Source organism: Falco punctatus (assembly GCF_963210335.1).
Source record: "Falco punctatus genome assembly, chromosome: Z".
NCBI classification, from domain to species: domain Eukaryota; kingdom Metazoa; phylum Chordata; class Aves; order Falconiformes; family Falconidae; genus Falco; species Falco punctatus.
The window spans coordinates 69028728-69037738 of record NC_137586.1 but is presented as its reverse complement, the minus strand read 5'-3'; the positions used below and the strand labels follow the sequence as shown (position 1 = coordinate 69037738).

General features: G+C 48.9%; 1 long non-coding RNA gene across 1 annotated transcript; it reads left to right on the top strand.

The window, feature by feature from the left end:
* On the top strand, positions 1–8728 carry LOC308056982. Its single transcript, XR_013925048.1, has 3 exons — positions 1–150; positions 7394–7530; positions 8199–8728. It is a non-coding gene; the product is annotated as an uncharacterized lncRNA (long non-coding RNA).
* The last annotated feature ends 283 nt before the right edge of the window (positions 8729–9011 follow it).

The following is a 9011-nucleotide window of genomic DNA, read 5'->3' as shown; positions in this document are numbered from 1 at the left end:
ACATAGGCATGTGGTTCCAGAGACTTGTGCAAAACCAGGCTTTGTTTCTCACTGCTGGTGAGGCCAGGCTGCATGCTGGGCCAAGCAAGGAGATGCAGGTCAAGGGAGGGATGTGAATAAGCTGGAAGGAGGCCAGCAAACAGCTCCAAGGTGAGAAGGGGCACGGGGGATGTGGCCTGGAGGCAGACCTTGCAGGAGCTGGGCTTGGCTTACCTGACTGAGGGGAGGCAGGAGAGGGGTTTAACTCAGCCTAGAACTGCTGCAAGGGCAGTTGCAAATGGCTGAAGGCTCTTTGGTAGCCTTATCTGATGCAGTTAGGGGCAAGAGCCACGTGGCACTGGGAGGTTTTAGTTGGCACAATTCCTTCACCAGCAGCCTTGGGGCAAAGGCACCAAGGAGGTGGGGACAGTCCCTGCCCTGGAAAGGGGGTTTTAGCTCTGGCCACAGAAGACCAGGAGGGCTAGGAGAGCCTTGCCACCAGTGAGGCCAAGACCCCCCTCAAAAGCCCTGGTGCTGCTGGGGCCCTGTGAACAGCAGACCACATTCTGGCTTTATCCAACCCTCGGCAGCACGGCAGGGAGGATTGGTAATTTAGGCCTGTCTCTGAGATATCCAATGAAATGTATCTTTGACTAATTAGGCTCTAGGGCTCAGGAGCTCAGTTCCAGTTGCCTGGCCTCTGTTTTGACCCCTCTTTTCTTTGAAGTTCATGGAGAAGAGGGGAAAGGAAATGAGAGGAGAGGCCCTGCTTTTCCTGTAAAATGCCTCATTCCTTATAAAATTGTTTGGCAGAAATCTCTTTCAGCTGGACAAGCTGAATACTTTAATACATGCCTGCAGTCATTTTCCTCTCTTGTCTCATTCCTCTGGCTGCTCAGTTGCTGCTCTGCATCAGTAAAACTGTAGATCCACAGGCAGAAATACTCCTTGAAGAGGTCGCACAAAAGATCTCCAAAACCATGTTAGGAGGTCTGAGTTGCAGCAGCTGTGTCATTTCCTGGGCTGGCTGGAAGTACACAGCATCATGCAGTACAGCAGTGACTGCTCAGCCCTGCATTTTCAGACCTTTCTTCCAGGCAAACCTGCTAGGACACACAGGTTTCAGGCTTTGCCAGATCATGAGGAAACACATGGAGAAACATCCTCCCTCCCTAATTTCACAAGGAAGAAAACAGCCCAGGCATGGTGAGGGAGAGGCACAGATCTGTTGGATCAGTCTCAGATCCGTCCTGGCCACTAGGAATGTTTCAGAGTAGTGAGTAGCTGAAAACCCTAAAGGAAAGCCAGCCATATTACCTCTGTCCCACTGTAATGCAGAATCGCCAGGAGGTCTTGTTAGGAAGGCATTTCTGGAGGTCTGTAGTCTAACTCCCTGGTCCAAAGCTAGGTCAGGCAGTGCTGGGCCTTGTCATGTTCAGTTCTGTGCACCTCCAAGGACAGGGATCTGGTCTGTGAGATGCACCACCACCCTCACATGGAGGAATTTTCTCATGCCCAGCTGGAATATCTCATCCTGCAGCATGTTCCTGTTGCCCCATGTCCTGTTCTTCTCTACTTCTGAGAAGAGTCTGGCTCGTTTTTTTCCATAACCACCATTCAGGCAGCGGATGACTCTTTTGAGGACCCCTCAGCTGTCTCTTCTCCAGGCTGGAGAAGCCTAGTTCCCTCAGCTTCTCTTCCTACAGCCTGTGCTGCAGCCTCACCATCACTTTCATGGTCACTGCTGGACTGTCTCGTTTGTCAGTGTCTTCCTTGTACTAAGTAGCCCTGAACTGGATATAGTGTGTAGATGAGTGTTCAGTGGCGCTAAGTGGTGAGGAAGGATCACCTCTCCTGTGTTGAACTTCATGAGGTTGCTTCTGGCCCATTCCTCCAGACTGTTGAGATCACAGCAGGTAGCAGGCCTTCCTCCTAAAACATAGTGAATGCTCCCACAGTTGATATTAGCTACGGGTTTTTTCTCAACTTTTCTTGGGATGGGTTGAAATTTCCACCAGATGTGTGTGCAGTGGGTCAGCAAGCATCCTGAGAGCTGCCTGGGGCTTCCTCCTCTCTTGGCTGGGTGTCCAGGGTGAGTCATGGGAACTGCTGTTTCCCTGGAAGGTGGCCTTGCTGCAAGAGGTGACTTGCACAGAGTATAGTTAGAGCTGGAGCCACTCTACCTTTTGAGAGGTAAAAGGATGGCCTAAGTGTGGTTGGAGATTTTCTGCACCTACATTCAGTGTCAGGCCACCTGTAGTCCCTGAGCTTCTTTCAGAACAAGCCTAGCCCACTGCTGCAGGGATGAGGACCAAATCTGGCCACAGTGGGGCCTGAGCTCTGTTTTAGGTGAACAGCTAGTGATGGGGAGTGTCTGCTTGCCTGGTGCTCCCCCTGTGTGCCTGGGATCCAAAGGGGTCTGCAGTCACATGTGAAAGGTCTATTAACAGACTGCCTACCAGCTTCATCTCAGCCCTCTGACTTCTGGCTTGGGCATCTTGGAAGCACTGGCACCTTCCTCAGGCTACGAAGTATGGCTGACCTAAGGCTGGTTAGGGAAGGAGCACGCTGGAAGGAGGAGGCCAGGAAAGGTAATGCTAGCACTGGCTTGTGCAGGACAATTTTCTGCCATGTGCAGTGAGGGGCAGTAGCTGAGGAGCATGGGGAGATCCAACACAACTTGCAGATAGCCAGGCATTGCTGGAGTTCCCACCAAGGACAGCTTTTGGGTTCCAGACCTGTAGTGTTTCGGCATGCAATTAGCACAGAGTGTCTGCAGAAGCCACACATGCAACTATGCACTCATGCAGGGCACAGGGGTGCATCAAACCAACAGAGCCAAAGGCAGCGCTGCACAGTTTTCATGGAGGTGCCCACTATGCTTCTTACCTGCATGGCTGTTGAAGTCCTAAACAAATTGTGTTATGAGGACAGCCTGGCATTTATTTGGGTGCATACAGAGCAGAGGCAGCCTCCTGAAAGCAAAACATGGCATGGGGTACTTAGGCTGTATTATCTTGGAGGGGGAGACCACATTATGGATTTATTTTTGAAGCTGGTACCTTGTGCAGCCTGTTGGAATGATTTTAATGTGTGACTCATGTCAAAACTGCTTCAAGGTTAAAGTGAAATTAGGCTGAAAGGGCTGTTATTCACAGGTAGAAATTGATTCAAGGCATTTGCCTTTCAAGGACTGCAGGCAGGGGAGAACTGTGAGAAGAATTTCTCTGTAATTGGAGACTAATCATGAATAACGACACTTCCTGGTGACGTTGAATAGGACTGAGTATATTTAACTTGAAGGCTGTGTTGTATTTCCAAGTTGTAATCTTGGGCTGGGCTCTTGGATGCTTTTACAAATGAGGTGAGATGTGATAACATGAGCAGCAGGATTAAGGAAGGGTCAGGGAATGATGCTTATGGCTTGGCAGGTGGCAGCCTTTCTTCAGGGCTAGCCCTAGTATCCCAGTCCCTGCCTGGGAATTGTCAGCACCAGCAAGACACTGTCTGCTTTCTGCTGAGCAGTAGTCTCATTGCTCTGTCACCAGTGTGAAACACCTTTGCCTGTGACTGAGGCTTGGCTCTGGAGCAAAACAAACCCTCAGACAGTGTGGCGAGGCTCATCTGTGCCCAGGTTGTGGACTCGGAGGGCTGGGATTTGATGTTACATGCTCACCACTGTACTTTCCTGTGCGGCATGGCAGGAAAGCATCCAGGTGGCGGGGATTTCAGGCACCAGCAGCCTGAGCAAGAGCTCTCTCTTCAGGCCGTTCCTCCCTAACACACTGAACAAAAGCAGTTTCAGTGCCTCAAAATGTCCGAGCTGCCTGCCCTTCATTTGGCGTGTCTCTGCCTCTGGACGTCCCTTGGGCGTGCAGTGCAGGGGACCAGCTGCTGCTCCTTTGAATGAGGCAGCATCCTGCTGGAGGAGGGTGCTTTCTACCAGGTTAAGTGGGTGCAGGACTGCCACAACTCCTCCCACCCGTCTGTGGGAGCCTGGGCAGGGGGAAAACCTGCCAGGCTTTTCCCCCAGCTGGCAAGGGAGTGCTGGGCTAACAGGAGGGATTGCCACTGAGACAGAGCTCGCCAGCAGCCAGTACTGCTGCTGGGCTTGTGCAGGGGGGATGGCACTGTGGGAGCTGCTCTGCGTGTAGCCTGACCGTAACAAACTACAGCGTGGACAAGGCACACTTTGGAGATAAGCAGAATTTTCCCATTAAAACTGTGTTTGAGTTGTTTGGGGAGGGGTTAATTAATATCTGTAATACCAGCATGCAGCAGAGTGGGTGGATAAGATGCCCAAGTATCCTGTCCCTGTCACTGAGAAGCACACAGCTCACAGGGGCTGAAGCGAAGTTTGAGAGTCTTGGAAATACTTGCTAGAACCCCCCCCTATCCCCCCCCCCCCCCCCCCTTCCAGTTTTTATAGCCAGGACGCCAAGTTGAGTGAGGGGAAGCCCAGCTCCTCCTGGCGAAGGGAGAAAAGAGAGCTACTGGACATTCAGAAAAAGGAAAACTCGTGAGTTGGCTTTGCCTGCATAATACCCTCTAAGCCAAGACAGGAACACCACAGCTGCCAGGGTGGGTCAGGGTCAGCTTGCACCCATGTCTTGTAACAAAGACAGTTTAGCAGGTATTTGCACCTAATCAGGGTTTCCTTTTATTTGTTGCAATGTGAGAAGCTATAGGCATGGCTTAGTGATTTCGTTGCAATTATGTAGTACAGACCATGTTTTGCGCTTGAGTAATTTACTAAAGCACCTTCAGTCACTGCAGTTTATGACTAACTTGCCTCACCTGACTGGTTTTGGACCCCCAGCAGTGCTGGTGGTGGACACTCTGGGGTCTCCAGTTCATACCCCACATTCAGTCCAGGGCTGAGTGTGCTGAAGCAGCTCTGCTCAGGGGTGGCAAGGGCTGGAGATGGCCCTAGGGTAGTAGAGGAGAGCACCCCGGGGCAGCTCCCACTGTGTTTCAGCTTGTGCTCTTACCGGTCTGTGCACAGAATGGCTGGGGGACAAGGCTGAGCCCAGGACTACATGCAGGGCTGCACAGGACCTAGCAGCACAGGAGCCAACAGGGCCCTCTGAAGGTCTCCAGCCCCAGTGTGCAGCAGGTCTCTCCACAGCACAAGGTCAGGACAGCTGTGGCTTTATGCAGCCGTATCTAGGATGCCCCCCAAAGATGGAGACCTTCACCCTGCATCCAAATTGTGGTGGCTCAGGTGGTGGATTCCTGTGCTCGCAACAGTGGCAATAAACACACCCGCAGTATTTGCCTATGCTGAGGGTATCTGCAGAGGCACACCATGCAATGAGTGCTGATTGTGGGTCTGGTGATCACAGTATGAAGAAAGGAGACCTACTGGAGACCTTTGTGATTTCCCAGCATGGCTGTGCAAGGCCTTGAAGCTGTCCTTGCTGGCAGGGGTTTTGAGCTGGGCACCTCCAGAGGTCCCTCCCAACATAAATTTCCCCATGATTCTGCTGTTCTTGCAGGTTTGCCTCGCTTTTGTTCTCATTCCTCTAAACAAGAATGTGTTGAAAATAAATTTGCTGTAGCTCGAGCACTGTTGTGGTGACAACCTTCTTCTGTACAGAGCTTTTTTCCTTTAACTGCTGCCCCAGAAGAGCTTTCTCCAGGCTTATACCAAAAGGGCAGGTTGCCACCCAGCGTCAGACCCTTCACCATCTTGGGTCTTTTGGACTTGTTGGCCAGGTCCTGGCACTAGTCTAACACACAGATGCCATGGACTTGGCAGAGTATCCAAGGATGCTCCTAGGGAATTGTTATTGGCATTTAATGAAGAGGTTTATACCTCTGCAGTGGGACATGTGTGAAAGGGAGCCTGTCTTCCCGCCCTGCCCCACAGGGCCATGGGGAGTGTGGAAAACTGGGCTTGGACCATCTCCACCCTAATGTTCCTCTTGTAAGCTCCACTATGACAGAGCACCCCACGCTCCAAAACTGTGCCCCAGGAATCAGAGAAGGCCTCTACACAACTGAGATGCTTGACTGTTCTCTGAGGGCAGTGCTGTGCTCTCATTTACATGACTAAATCAAGAAAAACGTTACAACAAATAACCTATGCTGTCTGTGCTTCCCTGTGACAGGCATATGACTTCTTTCAAGGCACATTTCAGCTTCAGGCATCAGTTTGCTTTGCTTTTACTGGAGCCTTCATGAGTGCAACAAAAAGACCCAGATAAGCAACCATCCCTCATCTGGAGAAATTCTGTGGACACCTTTGTGGGGTAAAAATGAAAAAAAACTAGAAAAAAAAAAAACAACCAACCACCTAGGGTGCATCCAGTGATGACATTGCTCAGATACAGGCTGGCTTCAGGGTGCATGATAGCAAACGTTACAAAAATTATTATGGTAACCATTTCACAAATAATTAACCTCATTGCCTTTCAGTTGCTTACATAAATTGCCAACAGCATTATGTCTTGGGACAAACCCTGCTACTCAACATTTGACTAGTCAGGGAAATTATTGTGTCACAAGGGGCCTACAGGCAAGACCCTGAAGAAAACTCTGGCTCCTGTTGTTCTTGTCTTTTGTAGATTTAATAATTATATTTTTATTTCTTTTAATAAAAGTCTTCCTTTGCCAGGGAATATAAAAAACAAGTGCAACAACACATATCTGCAGACAAAAGATTAAGTTTTAGAAAACAAGAATTTTGCACGTTTGTGTATATATATATACTGACTTGCAGAATCGAACTCTACAACTCGAGGAGAGTTATAAAGCAGGTATGTTTATTGCGGCACCGGGTGCAAGGGGGATCGCTCCTCCTCACTTGCACACCGTTTCAACAAGCAGCCGGGTATTTATTATACAAAGTCATGCATATTCATAAGGTTTCCAAACATTCAGAATCTCGTCCCTCTGCCGCCTCTTCAAGATGTACTTTTCACCTTCTTGGGCAGTTACCTGAAGTTCTTGCATACATTAGCAGTCTTTGTTATTTAGTTTCTGTAATCTTAAAACATCTGCTAGCTAACCAGGAGTCCTTCCTTATTGCCCCCTCTAAACATGTCAAGCTAATACATGCCCACTGGGCTGGTTTTAATCATCTCAGGCAGGGGAATCCACACTTTTTGGGGTGGGGTCCATTTGAGTAGGAAGTCGCTGATCAGCTACTACCACAATTATTTTATCTTCGTTTTCTTCTAGCAGTTAACTCGTCCTGGTCAGAAGGCTCCTTATTTACATTTCTGTTGAGCTTATATACATCAGTACTAACTGTCCCTTCTCAAAGTGGCTCAGCCCTCCCCTCTTTCTCAGGTGTTAATGTTTCTGTTACCTATGCAGTTTCTGTCTGCAGCAGTTTTATGTTTTTTCACTATATCAATACAGACACATGTATCTCCATGTAAACTAATATCCTTTTTTCTTTTTACAGTACTGGATGTAATTATTATGAGGGTGACATGGTGAAAGGCAGAGCCCCAGTCCAGAGGGATGTCTCTAAATGGGAGGACTGGGTCACCAAAATGCTCACAAAACCCAGCAAGTGCCAGTGGTGCCTGCTGCACAAAGGTGAGGGAAGGATAACCCTGAGCATCAGTCCAAGCTGAGAAGTGACTGGTGGAGCTGCTTAATAGGACTCAGAAGTAACTGTGAACATGAGCTTGAACATGGGCCAAAAGTAATTCTTACTGTGAATAATGCAAACTGCTTACTGGGCTGTATGAGGAGGACCATGGCCAGCCCAGTGGAGTAGTGCTGGAGGCTCTCGTGTTTCTATGTAAAAGCACTTCAAGATGATGCATTATAGTAAGGAGAAATGGGTGAGTGCAAGAAAGATTGGAAGCCTCTGTGGACCTGCTGAGGTCACAGATTCTCAGACCAGCAGAAACCCAAGTGTTTTGGCAGGGACACCAAAGGGGGCAGACATGCTGCCAGAAGACAGCAAGTAAGATGTTTTGCTGTGTGTTAGGCACTGTAGTGAACACTATACAGCTTGCTGACATGGCCTAAATAACTTGTTGCCTGGACGGGGCAGCCATGAGAGCCACACTGGGGTGCAGGGTGCCAGCAACACTGTCCCTTCCGCTTCCTCCTGGGGCCATCACACCTGGCATGCTGCAAAGGCAAGGGCGAGAATGAGTCTTGTGACACAGCCTATTCCTTTCTGAAACAAAATGGGAGGGGTTTTGGCATTGTCTGCTGGTCTTCAGCTTGTTCTTTTGTTTCCCTTCTGCTAGGCATTGTTTTCTCTGGAGCCCTGGGATCCTCAGCCACACCATGTTTCCAGTGCTGCTTTTGCCGATATCACTGTGGTTTCTGCTGGGTGGATTTCTGACTATCGTACCATCTCACATTAGTGGAACAGGGGTTGCTGAAATGCTGGAGCAGTCTCCACCCTGAGCTGTTGGTGCAACAGCAGCCCACATAGTTAAATATTAGCAGAAGTTACTTATTTCCCCTAAAGGAGGATCTTTATAGCTCTGCCCTTACTGTGTATTGTAGTCCCAGCAATACTGTAACTCTGACAGCAGGGGTTAGAAATTTGATTTGTTAAGACATTGCAATGTCATTATGTCTGGTGCTTTTTCAGAGTTTCCTGGACGTTACTTGAAACAGGATAATCACTTACTCATGTGCAACCAACAACCACATGGAAGCTGCTCACAAAAGAAGCCCTAGCCTCTGCTAGCAAAGGAACTCCTTTCTTTTTTATTTTCCCAACCAAAATTCCCCAAACAAAGTAATTAAATTTCTCCCTTTGTTCTGACTTCTGTGTTTGCTCTCACTTACAAGCAGCCCCAGCGGGGGGATGGAAGATACGGTACTTTGTCTTAGAATAAGGACCTTGGTCTGAAGTTTTTCCTGTAGGTAATTATTCCTAGTCCAGACATGTCAGAATGGGGAGGATTTTTCTTCTTTGAACTCATTTGTCTAGTGCATTCACATTACCATAGATGGAATACTTTGGAGAAGATATAAGGGAAGGATTTCGGTTTCATCAGGTCCAGGCACAAATTTTGGTCCAACAGCTAATACAGCAGAGCATCAGC